The 20203-nt window shown below is 48.0% G+C and overlaps 1 long non-coding RNA gene across 3 annotated transcripts; it reads right to left on the reverse strand.

Moving 5' to 3' along the window:
* Positions 1–3167: 3167 nt before the first annotated feature.
* LOC147596102 (uncharacterized) lies at positions 3168–11651 on the reverse strand. 3 transcript variants are annotated; one of them, XR_015261602.1, is made up of 3 exons: positions 11476–11651; positions 6685–7177; positions 3168–3408 (listed from the first exon to the last, which is right to left on the reverse strand). It is a non-coding gene; the product is annotated as an uncharacterized LOC147596102 (long non-coding RNA). The 3 variants fall into 3 exon arrangements; XR_015261601.1 differs by lacking the exon at positions 6685–7177 and adding an exon at positions 11103–11204; XR_015261603.1 differs by lacking the exon at positions 11476–11651 and adding an exon at positions 7274–7574.
* Positions 11652–20203: the final 8552 nt, after the last annotated feature.

Consider the following 20203-nt stretch of genomic DNA (forward strand, 5'->3'; position numbering starts at 1 on the left):
CTGTTCGGCAAGCACACAGTGGACACCTCGATGCTCCTCATCTGTGAGGCTTCCCTGATACGTGTTGGCTCATGCGCGTGGTGGACAGAGCTACTGAGCTCCCAACACAGCGTGGTGGTATGTGCTCTGAAAAGGACAGCTGGGAGGCACCTGCCTCTGGAACCCTCTTGGACTCACTCCTCAGCTGGTTCCCCTTCATCAGCTCCCTCAAGCACTCCTGCCCTCTCTATCCCCTTTATAGCTGGAGCCCCTTCACACTGCAGGACCAGCCTCACTGGCCCCACCTGGGGCTGCCCCACCTCCAGCCCCAGCTGGAGCCCATCAGGAGCAGGGGCCCTTGCCAAAGCCCCACAGCACATCACCCCCTCCCCTGCAACTGTCTTCAGCCATCAGCTCTGCACCCAGGGGCTGCAAACACATCCAGGGGCACAGAGGAGGCAGGAAAAGTCTATTCATGAATGCACATTGAAAAAATCCCAGCAGTGAGTTAGCTACAAGGCTCCATCCAAAAAATGCAGCAGGACACAGGGAGAAAGAGGAAAGAGAAAAGCAGGAGGAAGGACATAGAGAAAAGGTGGGGGATGGGGAATTGGAAAACGGGATGCTGCAAACGAGAGATGTGGAGCCAGAGAAGTGTGTATAGAGAGGAGAGCCAAGACATTGTGTGAATACACAGAAAGACGGGGATAGGGCAGTGAATAAGAGACAGAGGGCAGGAGAGAAATGCAGAAGGAACCACCAGAACACCAAGATGAAGACAAGACAAGGAACGGTGAAAATTATAAAGGGGGGGCGGGAACATTGGCAAAAATCAAAACTAGAAACAGAGAGATAGATAGAGGTGGATGTAGAAAGGAAATTTTGAGAAGCAGCAACCTACAACAAACATAAGCAACCAGGAACTAACAAATTAGTGACAAAGAAACAGAAAGTCTTAAAAGTATCAGGGCACAAAACAGAGGGAAGAATTAAGAATTACAGACAGGGAGATGGAGAGTGGCAGACATACCAAGAAAATTTTGAAATTGCCAGGATACAGGTAGCATACTCAAGACTTAAAAAGTAGAGGAGCTGATCAGAGGGAGACATAGGAAGAAAATCTGAAAAGGGACAGGGTACGAGAAACACTATCAAAGAATTAGAATTAGGTCAGAGAAACAGGATAAGGTGGCAAAAAAAAATGTACATACCTACTGAGTTGGAGCGACTTAGGCAAGAATTAAAAAGATAGGGTTGGAGAGATAGAAAGAAAATTACAGAAGTGGTCGGGTGCAAGAAACATAGCCAACGATTACAAGAAGACAGACAGGGAGCCCGATGGGAGGAAACTGCAGTGACTTAATATTGGATGGCTGCCGTGTGCCCTCAGAGCTGCTCTATAGCTCCCGCTCCTCAGCAAGACAGGATGACAAAATACAACAAAAACCTTGTAGGCGGACATACAGAGAGATCGCTCACCAATGACCATCACAGGCGTAAACAGACTCAACTTGGGGAAATCCATTAAATTTATTGTCGCTCAAAGTCAGAGTAGAATCAACAGAAATAAGACCAAATCTAAAAAGAACAGCTTTCCCCCACCCCCTCTCCCTTTTCCTGGTCTCACCTTCACTGCTTACTGCTGTACATCGTAGCCCTGAGCAACGCAGGGTGACACGGGGTGAGAGGTGCAGTCAGTTCATCGCATGTAGTCTCGGTCGCTACTTTGTCCTCAAACTTTTTTTATTGCTGCAGCCTAGGCTCTTCTCCACGGAGTCGCGGATTCTGCCAGGAGATGCCTCCGGCGCAATCTCTCTGCACAGTCACGCCTTCCTTCAGGCACATCCTCCTGCTCTGCTGTGGGGTGCTCCACGCGCTGCCGGACGACAGCCTGCCTGAGCGTGGTCATCACCACAGGCTGCAGGGAAACCTCTGCTCTGGCATCTGGAGTGCCCCCCCCAGCCCCCTTTTTCACTGACCTTGGCATCGGCAGGGCTGGTTCGCATTTTCTCTATCACAGCTTGCGCGCAGCATTTTTTACCTGCTCTAAAACGTTCATCGCAGAGGTGCTACCGGTGTTGCTGACGGTCTCGGCTTTGACCGGCAGCAAAGGGGTCTTGGAACTAGAAGTGGCTGTGTCCAGCGCGGAGGCAGCTCCCAGTGTCTTCTCACAGAACCCATCCCTGCAGCCCCTGCCCGGCCCTGCCGCCACAGCTAACATAACCTTGCCACGTAACCCCAATACGACAGCAATCAGCCCCAGGACAGAGACGTGGGCTTGAGAAATAGGGCAAGGGAGCCACAGGGAGGGGCCCAGATGGAAAAACAATATCAATGGACTTCAGGCCATACAGGAGGGAGCACATGCTCCACATAAGCCCGAGAGCAATGCGGCGGCGTGGCAGCAAAAACTAAACCTACCTGCACGCACTGGCAAACACAGGATGGGTGCTCGGCCCTGGGTGCGGAAAGACTACACCTCCCAGGATGCTCCGCGGAGACATCATGGCGGAGCAGACGCCTCGTGCCTCAGGACTTCAGCTCCCGGCATGCTCTGCGAAGCCATAACGGCCAACCGCAAGCCCTGTACCCCAGGACTACAGTTCCCAGCATGCCGCACAAAGCAGCCGTTCCTGTGGGGCACACCGTTACCCCTGCGCCGAGCGCCACTGCAGAGCCTCGCAACCCCCAGCGCGGACGCTGGCAGCCCCCACCGCTGACTGCAGCACGCCGCAGCACGGCCGCGCCCCCGCCACTTCCTGTACCCGCACACAGACCGCGCCAGCCCGGCCGCTGCGCTCCTCGGGGCTTTTTCCGAGACCCGCCGGTCCATCGCCCGGCCCCGCTCACCTTCTCCATCGCTGCAGGCGCAGCCGCAGCCCGGCGGCGCTCCGGACCGCTCCACGCCCCCCGTGGCTCGCACTGGCCCCTCCACGGCCACCCGGGGCGGGGCAGGGCAGCACCAGCCCCTCCAGCAGCACCAGCCCCTCCAGCAGCACCCACCCCTTTACAGGGAGGGGCCGCCTCCATCACCCTCACTGCCCGCACCTGGGGCTCCTCCAGCCCCGGCCCACAGCTGGAGCCCGGCAGGAACTGGGGGCCATCGCCTGACCCCCACACTGCATCACCTCCTCCCCTGGGCTCCTCACCTCCCATGGCCCCGGGCAAAGGGAGCAGAAACGCAGCCATGAAGTCAAAGGAGACAGCGAGTGTTTATTCAGTCATGCACATAAGTCCGAGCAGCGAGTCTGCTCTGGAGCTTGCAGCCTCCGATCCCCTCTCCGTGTCACTGGAACGACTGCCAAGTCATTCCAGGAGCCACGCTCGTTGGTTCGGCAGGGAACGTACGGTGGGTCGGCTGTGTCCTGGAGCGCCGGGCTGCTGGGCAGACTTGGAGGCTGCTAAAAACAAAGAGCAGGGCACGGAACACTACAAGAGAAGAGAAGAGAGGCAGCTTGCAAGACAGAGGGGCGTAGCGAGAAAGCACGAGGCAGGAAACAGGATAGCGAGAGAAGGATGGGGACAGAGAAGGACAGGGAGCCTGACAGAGGTGGGCAAAGAAGCAGTGGAGAGAGGAAGAGAGGCAGCAGAAAGAGGGAGAGGGAGCGGGACAGAGACCAGCAAAGAAGGATGGGGAGCAGGATGGAGATGCAGGAAAAACCTGAGCTGGGCAATACGACAGGGAGGTAAAGACAACTAGGTGCAGGAAGCGAGACCGAGAGAGATGGAGAAAGCTAAAGCCATAACAAGAACGGGGCAGAGAGGGAGGAATGAAACAACAGTGAAACAACAGGGACAGGACGCCAGGACATCAAAGGTTGGACAGAAGAGGTGACAGCAAGGGGACAACACAAAACAAATCATACAGCTGCATGCTTAGAGGGCAGAGAGGGAAGAATTAAGAAATAGGGTCAAGGAGCCTGAAAAAAAGAGAGAGCTGGGAAAAAAAAACAAACAGTGTAGCAATGCATACAGAAAGAACAGGGGCAGAATGGAAAATCAGGTGCATCAGGGAGCCAGAGACGGCAAGCTGGATAAAGGAGAAAAGCGACAGGCTAGAGGGCAGAGAGGGAGGAAATGGAAAGCCAGAGACTGGGAGCTGGACAGAGAGAGAGGCAGAAATTAAATGGGCAAGTGCGACAGGCCACAGGGCAGAGAGGGAGCAATGGATAAATACGGACAGAGGACCAGGCAGAACACAATGTGAAATAATAGGAACACGACTGGCATACAGGGAAGAGGGAAGAATTAAAAAACGGGGACTGAGAAGCTAGACAGAATGACATGGAGAAACAAAAAAATAACAGTGACGGCTTACCAGACAGATAGGGAGCCGCAGGCAGAGAGAGATGGAGGGGAAACAATCAAATAGCGTGCAGCTGCAAGACAGAGAATGTAGAATTTAAACTGAGCATTACAAGCAGGTGGGCTAGCTTTGTGGGTTTAGCCCCTAGCACCCATCGCTGTGCAGAAATTACAGAAATAAATACCTCTGCTCCGTGCGTAAGCCTGGCGTACTGCGCACTGGGTAAACAAACCCAGATTTGGGACAGCAAGAGGGATAGGGAGCAGGACAGAATGGGAAAGGAAAAAATGCTGGGAGGCTGAACAAAGGCAAAGAGAAACAAAGACAGAAAGCAGGGCACGGGAACGGAAGCAAAACAAAATAGCGATGGCCTGCAGGACCGAGACGGAGAAATTAAAAAACAACCACGGGGAGCAGCACAGAATGACAGAGAGAGAATAAAGGAACAGAGAGCAGGACAGCTCTGGAGGAAAAATCAACTGTGATAGGCAGTGGGAGAGAGATACCAGAAAAGGAAAAAAACAGTGAGGGAAAGAGAAAGGAAAGAAGAGACACCCAGCTGAACAGGGGAATACAGTTAGAAAAGACAGGAGAGCAAACGGGACACAGAGAGAAAAACAGAAAATAAAGTAGGAGGAAGCAGGGCAACAGGACAAAACCAGGAAAAAATAGGAGTGAGATCTGGACAAAAAAGGGAAAAAAAAAAAACTGACCAAGGAAAAGAGACAGAAAGAGGGACAGGGAGATGGCAGAGAAAAGAAACAGCAGCAGCAGGATGGAGATGGGAAAAAGCCATCAACCTTAGATTGTCAGGAGGACAGAGAAGAACATGAATACAAGCAATGGCCTGCAGGACCAAGACGGAGAAATTAGAAAACAACCATGGGGAGCAGCACAGAATGACAGAGAGAGAATAAAAGGACAGAGAGCAGGACAGCTCTGGAGGAAAAATCAACTGTGATAGGCAGTGGGAGAGAGATACCAGAAAAGGAAAAAAACAGTGAGGGAAAGAGAAAGGAAAGAAGAGACACCCAGCTGTACAGGGGAGCACAGTTAGAAAAGACAGGAGAGCAAACGGGACAGAGAAAGAAACAAACAGACAATAAAGTGGAAGGAAGCAGAGGAAAAGGACAAAAAGAGGAAAATAAATAGGAATAGGAGTGAGATTGGGACAAAATGGCGGGGGGGGAAACACTGACCAAGGAAAAGAGACAGAAAGAGGGACAAGGGAGAAGGCAGAGAAAAAAAATGGCAGCAGCCAGACAGAGATGCGGGTGGGAAAAAAACCTTGGATAGACAGCCGGACAGAGAAGAACATGAATATGAGCAAGGATCGGGACCTCATTGCACTCTATAGCTTCCTGAAGGCAGGTTGTGATGAACAGGGGTTTGGCCTCTTCTTCCAGGCAACAAGCAGGACCCGAGGAAATGGCCACAAGTTGTACCAGAGGAGGTTTAGATTGGACTTGAGGAAAAACTTTTTCTCTCAAAGAGTGGTAAGGCACTGGAACGGCCTGCCCAGGGAGGTGGTGGAGTCTCCATCCCTGGCAGTGTTCAAGAGGTGGCTTGATGAGAAGCTACAGGATATGGTTTAGTAGCTGTGGCAGCAATGGTAGTGAGAAGACGGTTGGACTAGATGATCTTATAGGTCCCATCCAACCATGTGATTCTATGATTCTATGATTCTATGAAAGGGATATAGCAAGAAACGACAAGACAGGGAGCAAGACAGACAGAACAAAAAAGCATTGAAAGAGAGAGAGCATGCACTTGTGAGAGCCACAGGGGTTGGAGAGATAAAGATAGATCTCAAAAGAGCTACAAAGGCACATCAACTTAATAAAAAGGGCCAGGGAACAGCATGAAGGCCCAGAGACAGCAAGAGATGAACAGGACGGAGTGAGAGGCAGAATGGAAGAAAAACAGCAACACCAAGCAAGACAAAGGGATAAAGCAAGAAAGGGAAGGGAGGAGAGAGACAGGAAGGCAGGGACTCAGAGCAGCACGTACAGGCACAGGGAGGAAACAAATGCCAGAAACCAGACCAGAGAAACTGCAAAGAAAAAAAGAGAAGGATGCAGAACGGCACAAAGGGAAATAAAAGGAAAAAACAGCGATGGGCTGCAGGACAGAGCCAGAGGGTGGAAAAAAGGAAGAGGAGAGGGGAGAACAAGAGCCCAGATAGAAAAAGAAAGGGTGCTGTACAAGAAGAGAGAGAAGGGGAAAGAGAAAGACTGAGAAAACAAAAAAAAAATAGAACAAGAAGAGAGATGCAGGGAAGCCAAGAAAATCACAGCAGCGTGAGAAAGAAAAAGGGAAAGAGAGGCAGCTGGGGGAGGGCCAAGGAGGCCCTGGGATGGAGAGGAGGGGAGAAGGGGCCCCGAGGGCCCGGGACTCACCGCAGCTCTCGGCGCTCCAGGGAGAGTTTGCCAGTTCAGACCCTTCTTTCTCTGCTCTTCCCTTCCTCTTCTGTCACTCCAGTTGCTTGACTGTCCCCAACCTAAGAAAAGAGGGGGATGCGTTACAGCTCTTATGAGACAAAGCTTCCTAGAAACGTAGCCTCGCTCACCCAGTACTTGACCGTGCCCCCTTTTTAAATTATGTGTACAGACCCTGCGGCGCTCTTTGGCGATCTAGCCTGCTGCGGCCTTCAAAACGGGATCTTCCTCACCCAGAGAGGCAGGCTGTCTCTTGCACGCAGCACAGGCAGCTGCCGGTCAGACGGCCTTCAGTTACGTCTTCCGGAATACCGATCCACAGTGACAGGTGGCTGCCTTCGTCCGACCGGACTGCGCACCAGCTTGCGGCTTTGCCACCCCCTTGCCCTTGAGAGAGTGGCTACCTGGAGCGGCTCCACAACCACTGCTGCCCAAAACAGCAGAGGAAAAGGCACTAAAAAGCAACGACAAAGAACAAAGACAAACTGTCAAGACACTAGGAATGACATCGACAGCCTAAAGCATCAGCCAGGCAGAGCTTGCAGCTGACCTTGTGCCGCGGTTTAACCCCAGCCAGCAACTGTGCTCGCTCACTGCCCCCGACCCTGTGGGATGGGGAGAGACTCAGAAAGGTCAACGTGACAACTCTTGGGTCTTGAGATAAAAACAGTTTAATATTAAGGAAAAAAACAACCACCACTGGTAAGGAAAAGCGGAACAAAAAAAAAAAATACAGCAAAAGAAAACCCAAGACATGCAACTGATACAAATGAACACACTTGTAAGTTTCTAATGAAAACATTTAGAGTGTTTTCATTTTAGAATGGAAACAATCTCCATAAAAGTTGGGGGTGGGGGCACTGGGTAAGTTGGGGAACACAGGCAGCACCCCAAGGATACCGAGACAGAGGGGTCATGGGGAGGCAGCGCCAAAAAGGGGGGCGTCGAACAGGGACACAAAACAAGAGTGCAGGGCACGCAACGGGCAAAACACAGGGGAAAAAAAACTCACAAGGGAGGAAAACCTCACACGGTGGGGGGGTGTTTTAGTGAAAAGCATTTGCAAGTGATACAGGGAATTAACGGTCTGCTAAATATTGCTTGATTTAGAAGACTGACTGTCTGCATACTGCTTGATTTAGGAGACTAACTGTCTGCTAGACAATGCCTAACAATCCTCTTTGCCTTGAAACTCACTTAAGCTTATCAGGGACTGGTACTTGTCAAGAAACTGGTATTCAGTCAAGGACTAATATGTCAAGCAAAGGACACGATAACAGGAGTCGTTCAGAAACTGCTGAAATCCCCAAGTGAAAGGAGAGCATGGGTGAATGACTGAAGTTCATCTAGAGGAAGATCAGACCCCTGAAGAAGTAAACGACCACCAGAGACAGATCTGAAATGCTAACGCAAGTGGTTTTTTAATAACCCCGCCTCGCTTATGCACATGTATGTCTGTATTGTGCAATCCTAGGAATGTGTGTACCTGCACCGGATACATTTTTGGTAAAATGTGCTGTCAGTGTGCGTGCTTTTGGAGAAGCAATCCCCCACGCACCCGGTGCCAAATAAACATGCCTGCTTTATAACTCTCTCCGAGTTGTAGAGTTTGATCCACGCGTCAGGAGGGCTGAGAAACACAGAGCGGGACAGTGGGGACGGATACGAGGGAGAGACGGACACGCAAGGACAAGGGGTACGTGCGGGAAGAAAGGTGCGTAAGGATGACCTATAGCAGGGAGTCCACGCAGGACAATCCACAGCACGTAACTCACCCGGCATAACCTGCACGAGATGACCCACACCGGCCAATGGACCCACACTGCGTAATCCCCAGCGAGAACCCCTCCGTCTCCCACTGGGTCACACCAACTATCCCCAAATTGAGTGGCTTTTTTTTTTTTCCTTGTCCAGAATATTTTTTTTCCCATGGCCAGACTATGCTCCAGACCACACCTCATTTGATTTTTCCTGTGTCTGAATATTTAGTTAAAAGACTACAGAAGGAAAATCACCACATTCTTAACATTCACTCTAAAATCCATGCGGCAAGTCCCTTAGGAAAAATGCAGTCACGCATCGCAGACGTACCTTGTATTTGCAGACCGCTGCGGCTCCTTTCCATCCATCTCGTACTTTCACGGCCAAGGAAAGGGCGACCACGGTGAAACGCTGGCAGCAGACATTCAGCAGAGAGAGGGAAAAACCCCTTAGTTTGAAGCTAGGCAGGAATCTAACTCTTCCTTTTGGGGCGAGGTTTCTCAGGACTAAAACCACGTGAAGGACAGAGTATCTTGCAGCACCTTTGGTACAGCTGCTGATACTGGCCTTTAAAGCTTTTGCATTTTTCAGACACCCAGGCCTTTTTTTGACTCATTGGCAGCTTTAGTTTCACTCGAACCGCTGTCCTACATACAGGCAGGGGACAGACACAGATGCCTACATACATTTTCTCAACCCTAAGTACAGCCGAGATCTCCTCACCCTCTATGTGCCAAGTTGAATATTTGTTTGTTAAGGAGCACAGCAACACTTCTGTCCTCGTGAACTGCCTCCGAGCAGAGGAGGGCTCTGGGACTTCCTGGACGCCAGTGCTCCCGCTTTCACTGTCAACTCCGCACGGCCACCCACCGGAAAAAAGGCCTCAAAATAACGGACGTCAGACGATTGCTGCCACACCAAAAGTGCCAGCACTGAAAGCTCGTGCTGCTCCTCGCCGGCCCTTGCCAGCGCCTCTACAGGCCCACAAACGTTATCCAGCCTAGAGACTGCATAAAAGGCAGACCGCCCCAGGCTGCAACACTCTTGCCCAGCGTACACTGACCAGTAACGTCTCCCCCTTCACCTTCCCGAGAGAGACTGTTCCCAGGGAGCCCTCTTCCTCCCATCAATTTACTACACCCTCCCTGCAGTTTTCAACCTTGTTCCCTCCTCGGCTGTGGTCCCTCAACTTAGCTCTCAAATGGCCAGAAATCAGATTCCATCCTCAAAAGAACAACCCCATGCTAACTAAGATGGCGCTTCCTCGCCCAGCTCCTCATCACCATCTGCAAAAAAAAAAACCCAAAAATAAAACCTACCAAACAGCACCGCCCTTCAACATCACACCACTTACCACCAATCTCTTCTATGGCACTCTCCTCCTCAAAAGCGCCGCAGTGCTCTGCTCACCGGCTCCACTCATTGCCAAGAAGTCCGACGCCGCAACTGCCGCTCGTGGTGCTTCAGATGCTGAGAGACGCAAAGCTCAACTTACTTTTTCTGGGGTGTAGGTAGAAAAAAAATAGGTGTCATACCAAGCTAACTAGAAAAGTATGTCATTACATGCAATGACAACATTATCAAAAACCACCTGCTTTAGCTTCCTACAAGAAAACAAATGCTCCAGGCTTCATTTCTAGCAAGACCATGCATGCTATCTAACTTCTACCACAGCTACGTTCTGGACAGGGCTGAATGACAAATGTAGCAGAACGTGGTGGCTCGCACACGTGGCCGACAGAGGCACGGAGCTCCTGGCACTGCGTCCTGGTGTCTGCTCTGTCAGGGAGGGCTCAGATGGACCAGCCACTCCTTGCTGGAGGCACCTGCCTGTGATTCACTCCTCAGTCCCCTCCAGCAGCCATGCCCAGGCGGCCCCCTTTACAGCTGGAGGCCCCTCATACAGCAGGGCCAGGGCCAGGGCCAGGGCCACCCTCAGCCTCACTGGACCCATCTGGGGCTGCCCCACCTCCAGCCCCAGCTGGAGCCCATCAGGAGCAGGGGCCCTTGCCAAAGCCCCACAGCACATCACCCCCTTCCCTGTGCCTGTCCTCAGCCATCAGCTCTGCACCCAGGGGCTGCAAACACATCCAGGGGCACAGAGGACGTCACAGACAGTGAGATACAGAACAGAAAAAAAAAACCAGTGACAGTACGCAAGACAAAGAGATAGAGAAAGAAAGATAAGAAAAGAAAGAGAGAGATAGAAAGGCAGAGGCACAGGGCAGGCATGCAGAGGCGCAAAGAAAAGCAGGCCAGAAAACAGGCTGGAGAAATTAGTCGGGGGGAGAAGACGGATGCAGATCAGGACAAAGAGATGGAAAAGGCAAAAACAGCAATGGGCCGCAGGACAGAGACAGAGGACAAACAAAGGAAGGAAAGGGAGCAGAACAAAAGTGCAGGGATACAAAACAAAAGGAAGCGGTAGAACAAGAGATTTAAAGGGAGAGAGAAAGGGGGAAGAGCATACAAGAACAGACAGAAGAGGAGAGGTAGAAGGAAACAATAACAACAACAACAAATCACAGCAGCTTGGGAAAGGTAGGGGTCACGGGAGCGGCAGGGAAGGACAGGGACGCACAAGAGAGGAGGCAGAGCCCCAGGGGCCGGGGACTCACCACAGCTCTCACTCCCGGCACTGCTGGGAGAATCTGACAGGTCAGATGCTGCTTTCTGCTTCTCTCCTCTTCTGTAACTCCGACCACTTGGCTGTCCTCCACCTAAGAGAATACGTGGGTGTCCTACAGCTCTTAGACAAAAAGCTTCCTAGACACGTAGCCACCCACCCACGCTCGCTCGCTCGCGCGCTATGTGGCCGTACCGTGCTTCAGGTTCCACGTACAGACTGTGCAGTGCGCACTGGCGGTCTGGCCTGCTGAAGAGTACAAAGAGGGATCCTTCCTCACCCGGAGAGGCAGGCTAGGCTCTCTCTGGCCTGCAGCGGGAGGCAGCTGCTGGCTGGCTGGCCTTTGGTTTCTTCTTCTTCTTTACCTTTCTGTGGCCTCTCCAGCTTCAGCTGCAGCAGCTCCTCTCCACAGGCAGTAAGCGCTCCATCCGTTCATTTTCGCTCCCGCACCGCCAGGAGAGCGCGGCCGGGCAGAGACAGCCCACACAAGCCTGAGGCGAGTGCAGTCAACAGCGTTCCCAAGGGAGGAACGGACAGCCACGGCCTCTGGGAGAGGGAAAGAAGAAGCAGCGACCGTTATTACCGCACGCGGCCCCTGGCCGGAGCGCCTGCTGCCGCAGGGGATTCTCCAGATACACTGAGGTCCCCCCTCGCAGCCTTCAGGGCAGGGCGTGGCCCGGTGCTACGGGACAGGCTTCAGGGGACGCGCCGGAGCGGCGGGCAGCTGCACGGGGCCGGGGGAGGCTCGGGGGGAGCTCTGGCGAGCTGGGGAGGTGCCCGGCGTCTCCGCCCGGGAGGGGGGGCCCCCTCCTGCCCCTCTTCCCTTCTCTCTGCTCTCGGGTCACTCCCCGGGGCTGCCCTCGCCCGGCTCGGCTCCGAGCGGGCGGCTTGAGGCTCCCCGGGCGGGCAGGAGACAGCGCTGCAGCCACGAAAGGGGCTCGCTCACCTCACGGGTGCCCTCGGTACTCACCCGTCACCGCCGCCGGGACCCGCCGGCCGCACACCGCCATGCTGCTCCCGGCCGCATGCGCAGTCCGAAGGCCGAACACAGTGCCTGCCGGGAGAAGGGCAGAGCACTGCGCATGCGCGACTCCCGAGCTGCAGTTCCCGCTTTCCGTCACCAGGTGGCAGCAGCCCCCCACCGCTCCGGTCCTGGGTGTTCAGCCGGACGAGCCACGGCCGGTTCCTCCCTCCCGTTCGCGCCGTCCGCAGCCGGTCACCCCTTCCCGGGGCACGGCTGCCCCTTCCCCCCGCGCAGCCTGGGCAGTGACATTTGTGGCCTCTGTACCAAAAAGCGTCCCCGTGGGAGGGGGAGAGAATGAGAAGGGTGAAAGTGAGGAAACTCGCGGGTTGAGATGAAAACAGTTTAACAATTAAGAAGAAACAAACCACCACCAATACCCCTTGTGAGGAAAGGAGAGAACAATAAATGCCCAGAAAGAGAAGTGATAAAACTGAAAACAATTGCAAATTATCAATTAAAACAACTGAGATGCAGTGAGGTGCAGGGAAGCAGGTGGGAGGTTTCAGTTTGGGGGTGGTGGGGGGCAGGCATCACCCCAGGGTCTGCAGGCAGAGGGGTTACGGGGGGCAGGGTCAAATACGGGGAGGCAGAGCAGGGGGGGAGGGGGGAGTGAGGGCATGAGACAGGAGGGCAGGGGTTGCGAGGGTGCCGGGGGGGGGGTGCGGAGAAATACCAAAAAATCTCAAAGAGCTAAGGGGAGGGACCAAGGGAGCCAGACACAGAGAGAATGATACAGACAAAAGCGGGCTATGGCACAGAAAGGGAAGAAATTAAAACAAAGGGACAGGGACCTGGAGTAACTTAATCTAATATAAGAAAGAAAAGGTGTATGTAGGACACAGGGCAGAGAGAGAGGAACTGAAAAATCAGGGACATGGACCTGGACATAGAGAGATAGGGGGCTGGGAACTGTGAAAGGCTAAAAGGCAGATGAGGAGAAATTTTGAAAGTTGTGATAGGAAGACAGACAGATAAATGGAAAAAAAATGGGCAGCAGAGAGAAAAAGAAAGCAAAGAGGTAGAAGGAGAGAGGGAGAGGTATAGGGAAGTAAAAAAAACCTACAGCAGTGAGAGAAAGAGGGAGAGGCAGGGGGTGTTACCGAAATCCGGAATAAAACTCCTTAACAGCAACGAGAAGTTAAGAAGCAGGCACTTCTTTATTGCAGCGCTGGGCGCACGGGGGATCGCTCCACCTAGCGTGCGCACCCATTTGATCAACAGCACGGGTTAAATACACATTAATTATACATATTCATTAAATTCCAAGAAATAATATGCATAAACATAAATTTTCTGAGAAACCATTACATCATTTCCCTACCCACTCGCGCATGCCCAGTCTTTTGAGTCGAGGGTCTTTTGGTGGTCTTGGTGGTCATCAAAACGCCCCCTCCTCGAATTCGCTGGTCAAACTCCTCCTTGAAATCTCCATATCTGGTCTTGAGAACAGGTCGCGGTGCTGCTTGATTTTCCTGGCTCCAAAGTGATGGCTCAGGGCCTATTTCTGCAGGTGGTGTTTGGGGGTGTTTGGGACTTACCATTGTATTAAAGATATGCTAGGCTAGCTTCTAACAAATGCGTATTATAAGATCTCTAGGGTCCCACTCCCTTTAGGAACAAACAAATTTTATGAAGATTTAACCTATGTGACTACAGTTCTATAGTTAGCAAGAATCACCTCATATTGATATTTAATTTTCAATGTTTATGTCATGTAACATTTCCCCCCTTTGAGACTTATTTAATTTTTTTTCAATAAGTCTCATTTACTTATAACTAATCTCCATAATCAGTAAACCAAAAAGTATTATTAACATTACTAATAAAATTCCTTTGATAGATTTCATTATTTTTGATATGATTTTGTCTAATTCATTAAAAATGAGAGACTGTTAACTTTAAATGACATGTTTCTTTAGAAATCCATTGTTTCTGTTTTGGAGGCTGTGCTTCTTGACTCTCAAATAATGAATCCAAGAATCAATATCTTCAAATTTAGGGGCTGTATATATTGCTAGAAGCACCTGATATGGTTCTTTCCATTCTTATTGAAGAGTTTCTGATTCCCAAATTTTCAGGTACACATAATCTCCTGGTTAAAAATGATGAACTGGGGAATCTAAAGAAAGAGGCTCTGTGGCAGTTCCATATCCATATCAGAGTTCTTCCAAGGGATATCAAATACAATTCCATTTCATTATCCCCAGTAGCAGTCACATTTTGAATAAGGGTTAGAGTCTGATAAGATTTTCCATACATTAACATATGGACTAATTTTAGTCCTAGATCTGGATTGAATCTTGATTCTCGGAAGTGCTTAAGGAAGAGCATGAGGCCATTTTAAAGATATTTTCTGACAAATTTTACTTGTCTATTAGATTGTGGCCTTCAAGGAGTGTGTAAATTCAATTTGATTCCCAGAATTTTCCTCAATATTTGAATAATTTCAGACACAAAATGAGGACCTCTATTTGATTATATTCTTTTGGGGATTCCAAACCATGATATTATCTCTTTTAACATATTTTTAGCCACTTCTCTTGCCTATTGGTGCGACAGGAAAAGAAAATCTTTTGGCCATATTTACTAATACCAATAGATATCTATATCCATTTTGTTGTGGCAATTCTGAAAAATCAATCTGCCAATAATTTTCAGGCAAGTTTCCCATATATATGGTTCCTGGGGGTGGTTATTTAATATTTCTCGGGTTATTCTTTAAACAAGTTTCACACTTTTTGTTACTGATTTTATTAGCTTTATCATCCTAACACTAATCACCTGTCTTCTTAAATCACTGATCATTGCCTCTGTTTCCCAATGAATTTTTCTATGCTTTTAGCTTTGATTGTGGTGAGACCACAACTTGATTTTTAGGACTAATGATCATTTTTCATATTTATTTGAATTGATTTAGCTAATTCCAAATCAACCTTACTGTAATTTGGGGTTTGTTGCTCAAATTTCACTTCTTTAACTAGTATTATTGTCATGATGCCTTTTTCTGCTCTCTTCTTTGCCTTTTTATTGACTAATTTATTTCCAATATTCACTGGGAAATTCCCAAATTGGTGGGCTTTGCAGTGCATTATTGCAACTTCTTTGGGTTTCTGCACCACTTGGAGCAATTGCAGAATTTCTTCTTGGTGTTTCATGGATGTTCCTTGTGCTGTCAGCATTCCTCTTTCTTTCCATGTGGCTCCATGGGCATGTACTACTCCAAAAGCATACTTTAAATCAGTCCATATATTCACTTTTTATGTTCTGTCCATTTTAGGGCTTTTATGAGGGCTAGTTATCAATTCCGCCTTTTGTGCTGAGGTGTTCACTGAGAGCGGCTTTGCATCAATAACAGAGTTTGTTATTGTTATTGTATATCCAGCCAATCTTCTTCCATTTCTCACGAGGCTGCTTCCATCAGTACATATCTCGAATTCTGGGTCAGGTATGTTCACTCTTCTGTTACTTCTGCTGGAATAAACTTGTTTGATGGTCTGTAGACAGTCATGACTTAGAACTTCTTCTTCTATTGAACTTAAAAAGATGGCAGGATTTATTGTTGTAGTTGTTTTTGATTTGACATCATCTTGTTCCAACAGGACAATTTGATGTTTGAGCATCCTGCTTGGGGATAACCAGTGTCCTCCTTTCTGTTCCAGAACAGAAAGTACCATATGCAGTACATAAGCTGTTCTTGGGTGTCCCGTTGTCAGCTTACAAGCTTCTTAAGTCAGGAGGACAGTTGCTGCTACAGCCCATAGACAACCTGGTCATCCTTAGCTAACATTGTCCAATTGTTTGGAGAAATAACCAACCGGTCTTCTTCATTCTCCATTTTTCTGAGAAAGCATTCTTCTGAGGGCCGAATGTTGTCTTTCATGAACAAACAGTTCAAAGGGTTTGGTTAAATCGGGCAACCCTAGAGCAGGAGTGAACATCAGAGCTACCTTTACATTCTGGAATGCCTTTCGAGCTTCAGGTTCTCACACAAGGGGTCCCTCCTTCAATTCCTTTAATCCACAGGTGACACCAGCCAGCCATTCCCAGAAACGTTTGCAGCTCCTTAGCTCCTTTTGGCTCCGGCATTTGGCAAATTGCCTCTTTTCTCTCATTTCCCAGTTGTCTTTGTCCCTGTGTGATTTCAAATCCCAAATACATGACAGTCTCTTTTCCAATCTGTGCTTTCTTCTTGGAAAATCTGTTATCACTTTGGCCCAAGAAATTTAGCAGGTTAGTAGTCAAGTTGAAATATTCTTCTCTGGTTTCTGTGGCTATTAAAATATCATCTACATATTGCAACACCAGTCTTTCAGGATAAATTATTTTGCATGTTTCTAATTCCTTAGCCAATTGATTTCCAAAGATCATTGGGCTATTTTTAAATCCTTGAGGTAGCACTGCCCAGGTGAGCTGAGTCTTCTGCCTAGTTGTGGGATTTTGCAGTTCAAAGGCAAAATATGCCTGACTATTTTTGTCAAGAAGAATACAGAAAAAGGCATCCTATAAGTTCAATACAGTGAACCACTTGTGATTTTCTTTTAAAGCTGTCAACGAGGATACAGGTTTGCCACTAAGGGGTGAATATCTTGAACTATTAAATTTATTGCTATTAAAATCTTGTACTAACCTATATTCCTCACTTTCTGGCTTTTTCACAGGTAAAATGGGAGTATTGAATTCTGATTCACATTCGACTAATAGTCGATATTTTTTTAAGAAATTTTCAATCATTTTCTCAAGGCCTCTTCTAGCTTCTAATTTTGAAGGGTACTGGTTTTGTCTTACCAGTTTGGTGCTCTCCTTTAGAAAAATCTTTACCGGTTCTGCTGCTTTTGAATGTCCGGGAACTTCGCCAGCCCACACCAAAGGGTTACTGCATTGTCCACTTCTTGAGGGATTTCATATGGCTCTGAAGTTGTCTGCAACATAAAAATTCTTGCCTCTCTGGCTTTTGATTAGGGTATATTTAATTGAATGTCACAGTTTTAAAAATTAATTTGTGCTTTCAATTTGCTCAATAAATCTCTCCCCAGTAAGGCAACAGGACACTCTGGTATATATAAAAATTGGCCAGTTCCCCATTTTTACCCACCTTAAAGTTAAGGATTGAATGAAAAAATTATTTTCAGCTTTCCCTGTGGCACCAATTTTGTCTACATGCTTTTTACTCAATTTTCTTCTACCAGTACTTAAAATGAATAGCTCCAGTATCAAAATAGAAAATCCGTGGTTTGGGTCCCCAGCTGGATTGTAACCAGGGGTTCTGCTGGGGAATTCTCCCCCAGTCCTCTTTGCACCTCTGACAAAGGCATCTGCTGTGCTGCCAGTTTTTTGTTTCTTTTTCAGAATAAGGACACGCATTTTTCCAGTGCCACCATGCTTCACACTTTGCACACTGATATTCCCAATCTCTCTCCTATTGCAGTTATTTTATCCATTCCTCTACCACACCCCGACCTCATCCCCGGTTTGTTCCCCTACTGCTTGTCAAAGTGGTAGGGGGGGCAAGGCTTGAGCCGCTCCTTGTTCTATCTGGTCTTGTCAGCTTCCAGTTCTCCCTGCAATAGGACTGAAACCCTCATAATTCAACTGTCCCACTCTACAGCTCCCACCGGGGGTTCGGTGTTCTGGCCCCTTTTTCTACTGTTTCATTTGTTAAACCTGCATCAACACTTCCAGACCACACATAAAGATAATACAGAAATTTAACACATGAATTCTATGCTTTCCTCTTCAGTTCCACATTTTAAACATCACTTTCTATACTACAAGCCAAAATCTTTTCAACCTTTTTCCTTTTTTTTGTTTTTTTTTTTTTGTTTTTTTTTTTTTATGCCAAAACCATCGGATCCTTGGGGACGTATCTGCAATCTTTCTGCCACTTGGGATGATTTCCCAAAGTAAAGAACAAATCAACATCGGGGACCACATCTCACTTTCCTTCCCTTCTACAAGATAACATCAACTGTAAAATATTGGATCCATTTTTTTTTTTTCTAGTTACTGGGTCTCCCCTTATATCCTCCCAATGTTTAAGAACACATCCCAGTGGAGACTTCATTAATATTTCCCCTACCATTGAGGTAGACATAGAAGATATGTGTTTTCCCATATTTTACAAAGGAGTTTTTGGTACCAAAAAGACAATAACACTGTTCTACAAACAAAGTCAATCCCGTCACCAAGAAAAGTTTAAAACCCCAAATGCAATACTGTATATCATTCAAGTCCCTACACTGCAACACATGCATACAGACTTAAAAACAAAACAAAACAAAACAAAACAAAACGCACTGAAGCAACAATTAGCAGCTTGTAAATCACTTCTAAAACACCCTGGGGCCCTTTCCAAGCTATGTACAAATCTTACCAATACTCCCCATACTCTTACTCTTAAACAATTTAGACTAAATGCCAAATACCAGATAAATGCAAATGACAATTGTCCCAAATACAAAAACCAAACAAATGCAAATTACAATTGTCCCAAATACACAAATATCCAACCCAGCAATAGCTTTCGCTTATGACTTACGGGCAGACGCCTAGGCTTCCAAACCAAACGGGTACCCTCTAAGCCCCAACCCTGCGAAGCTTTCGCCGCGCCTTACGGGCAGGCTATCCAGAGCAGACAGATTTCAAAGAAGAAGTGCCTTACCCTTTTCTCCAGGGAACGTTGCGAGGAGCTTTGTGAGTCGAGAGCGATGGGTCTCCACGAGAATACCTCGGTGCCGGCTGGAGTTCGATCAACACTCGATCTCGTTCAGTCTCACTCGCAAGGTCCCATCTGGGTCGCCAAAACTGTTACCGAAATCCGGAATAAAACTCCTTAACAGCAACGAGAAGTTAAGAAGCAGGCACTTCTTTATTGCAGCGCTGGGCGCACGGGGGATCGCTCCACCTAGCGTGCGCACCCATTTGATCAACAGCACGGGTTAAATACACATTAATTATACATATTCATTAAATTCCAAGAAATAATATGCATAAACATAAATTTTCTGAGAAACCATTACATCATTTCCCTACCCACTCACGCATGCCCAGTCTTTTGAGTCGAGGGTCTTTTGGTGGTCTTGGTGGTCGTCAAAACGCCCCCTCCTCAGATTCGCTGGTCAAACTCCTCCTTGAAATCTCCATATCTGGTCTTGAGAACAGGTCGCGGTGCTGCTTGATTTTCCTGGCTCCAAAGTGATGGCTCAGGGCCTATTTCTGCAGGTGGTGTTTGGGGGTGTTTGGGACTTACCATTGTATTAAAGATATGCTAGGCTAGCTTCTAACAAATGCGTATTATAAGATCTCTAGGGTCCCACTCCCTTTAGGAACAAACAAATTTTATGAAGATTTAACCTATGTGACTACAGTTCTATAGTTAGCAAGAATCACCTCATATTGATATTTAATTTTCAATGTTTATGTCATGTAACATTTCCCCCCTTTGAGACTTATTTAATTTTTTTTCAATAAGTCTCATTTACTTATAACTAATCTCCATAATCAGTAAACCAAAAAGTATTATTAACATTACTAATAAAATTCCTTTGATAGATTTCATTATTTTTGATATGATTTTGTCTAATTCATTAAAAATGAGAGACTGTTAACTTTAAATGACATGTTTCTTTAGAAATCCATTGTTTCTGTTTTGGAGGCTGTGCTTCTTGACTCTCAAATAATGAATCCAAGAATCAATATCTTCAAATTTAGGGGCTGTATATATTGCTAGAAGCACCTGATATGGTTCTTTCCATTCTTATTGAAGAGTTTCTGATTCCCAAATTTTCAGGTACACATAATCTCCTGGTTAAAAATGATGAACTGGGGAATCTAAAGAAAGAGGCTCTGTGGCAGTTCCATATCCATATCAGAGTTCTTCCAAGGGATATCAAATACAATTCCATTTCATTATCCCCAGTAGCAGTCACATTTTGAATAAGGGTTAGCGTCTGATAAGATTTTCCATACATTAACATATGGACTAATTTTAGTCCTAGATCTGGATTGAATCTTGATTCTCGGAAGTGCTTAAGGAAGAGCATGAGGCCATTTTAAAGATATTTTCTGACAAA

Source organism: Chlamydotis macqueenii, unplaced genomic scaffold (genome assembly GCF_036417535.1).
Source record: "Chlamydotis macqueenii isolate bChlMac1 unplaced genomic scaffold, bChlMac1.mat HAP1_SCAFFOLD_171, whole genome shotgun sequence".
NCBI classification, from domain to species: Eukaryota; Metazoa; Chordata; class Aves; order Otidiformes; family Otididae; genus Chlamydotis; species Chlamydotis macqueenii.